A 2,547-nucleotide genomic window follows, 5' to 3' on the forward strand; every position below is an offset into this window, starting at 1 on the left:
ACACACACACACGTGAGTTCAGTAATCTGAATCAGTGTTTGGAGTCACTAAACTAAGTAAAATCAGTATCCATCTTAACTGACATTCATTCATTAAAAAAAAAATTCATAGTTTAAAAAAATTATATATTCATACAGTATATTTTATTATATATTACACATCATTTATTTTATCTTATTTTTTAAAACTTACCTAAAAACACTGTTTTAATTGATCATGTAGTATTATGTATTTTTTATTTATTTTTGCTGATTTTATTAATTTGTATTGTTAATGTCAAATAACATTGTACTTTTTTATTATGTAAAGCACATTGAGAAGCTTATTTTTTAAAAGTGGTATAAATAACGTTTATTATTGTTATTGGTGTATTTAAAAAATAAAAATTTATTTATGTATGCTATGTATTTTTATTGATTTTTATCAGGTTGAATTGTTAATGGCAAATAAAATTGTATTGTTTGTGTTGCTTTTTAAAGGTACTATATAAAATAATGTTTATTAATATTAATAAACATTATTATTTAATATTATTATTATTATACCTTCAAGGTATCTTGGAGAGGTGAGGTGTCCAAGTCGCAACATCTAGCTACTGGGGTGCCTCAGGGCTCAGTTCTTGGACCACTTCTCTTCTCTGTCTACATGGCATCACTAGGTTCTGTCATTCAGAAACATGGCTTTTCATATCACTGCTATGCTGATGACACTCAACTCTACCTCTCATTCCATCCTGATGAGCCGACGATAGCTGCTCACATCTCAGCTCTCTAAACTCATCCTTTCCAATCATCCTACTACTTGTCCGCTTGATCCTATTCCATCTCATCTCCTTCAAGCCATTTCTCCTGCCGTTGTACCTGCACTCACTCACATCGTTAACACATCCCTTCACACTGGTGTTTTTCCCTCAACATTTAAACAGGCTCGTATAACCCCACTTCTTAAGAAACCCACTCTTAACCCAACTCTTTTAGAGAACTACAGACCGGTTTCCCTTCTACCTTTCATTGCAAAAACACTTGAACGAGTTGTGTTCAACCAAGTCTCAGCCTTTCTCACACAGAACAACCTCCTGGACAGCAACCAATCTGGCTTCAGAAGTGGACATTTGACTGAGACTGCCTTGCTTTCAGTTGTTGAAGCCCTAAGACTGGCAAGAGCGGCTTCCAAATCTTCTGTACTTATTTTGCTGGATCTGTCTGCTGCTTTTGATATGGTGAACCACCAGATTCTCCTGTCAACCCTATTGGAAAATGGCATCTCAGGAACCGCACGCCAGTGGTTTGAGTCTTACCTCTCAGATAGGTCCTTCAAGGTATCTTGGAGAGGTGAGGTGTCCAAGTCGCAACATCTAGCTACTGGGGTGCCTCAGGGCTCAGTTCTTGGACCACTTCTTTTCTCTGTCTACATGGCATCACTAGGTTCTGTCATTCAGAAACATGGCTTTTCATATCACTGCTATGCTGATGACACTCAACTCTACCTCTCATTCCATCCTGATGATCCGACGATAGCTGCTCGCATCTCAGCTTGTCTAACAGACATTTCTTGTTGGATGACGGACCATTACCTTCAACTCAACCTGGCTAAGACAGAACTGTTTGTGGTTTCAACAAACCCATCACTTTATCAAAATTTTACCATCCAGTTAGGCTCATCAACCATAACTCCTTCAAAAACAGCTAGAAACCTTGGGGTTGTGATTGATGATAAGCTGAATTTCTCAGACCACATTGCTAAAACTGCCCGGTCCTGCAGATTTGCTTTATTCAACATCAAGAAGATCAGGCCCTTTCTTTCAGAACATGCAACACAACTCCTTGTTCAAGCTCTTGTTCTATCCAGGCTGGACTATTGCAATGCTCTCTTGGCAGGTCTTCCAGCCACTTCTCTCAAACCTCTACAATTAATCCAAAATGCCGCTGCAAGATTAATCTTTAATGAGCCGAAAAGGACGCACGTCACACCTCTGTTCATCAATTTGCACTGGCTACCAGTAGCTGCTCGCATTAAATTCAAGGCATTAATGTTTGCCTACAAAACCACCACTGGCTCTGCTTTTTTTTGGATAAAAGTGTCTGCTAAATGACTAAATGTAAATGTAAATGTATTATTATTTTATTAATATATTTTACATTTGTTTGTCAGTGGTTTGTGGTGTCCTCACCATGCTTTTTCAGAGAAGCAGCTTGACTGCAGAACTTCATCAGCACTGTGGTCACGTCCTGATCCTTCTGTCAATACAGGCAAAATTAAAAAGAAGAAACAAACCTAAAGTTTGGAAGCAGCTTCACCAGCACTGGATTATGAATGAGTTTTAGTTTGAACCCTGAACATGGTGAATAGTAAATAATATCTGTGTGTGTGTGTGTGTGTGTTGGATGAGTGTGTGTGTGTGTGTGTGTGTGTGTGTGTGTGTGTGTGTGTGTGTGTGTGGTGTGAGTGTGTGTGGGGGGGGGGGTGTGAGTGTGTGTGTGTGAGAGAAGTGTGTACTGGTTTATATATTCTGGTGGGGACTTAAACCTGACTACACACAGACTCATG

Source organism: Sinocyclocheilus rhinocerous, unplaced genomic scaffold (genome assembly GCF_001515625.1).
Source record: "Sinocyclocheilus rhinocerous isolate Xijiao unplaced genomic scaffold, SAMN03320098_v1.1 scaffold1439, whole genome shotgun sequence".
NCBI classification, from domain to species: domain Eukaryota; kingdom Metazoa; phylum Chordata; class Actinopteri; order Cypriniformes; family Cyprinidae; genus Sinocyclocheilus; species Sinocyclocheilus rhinocerous.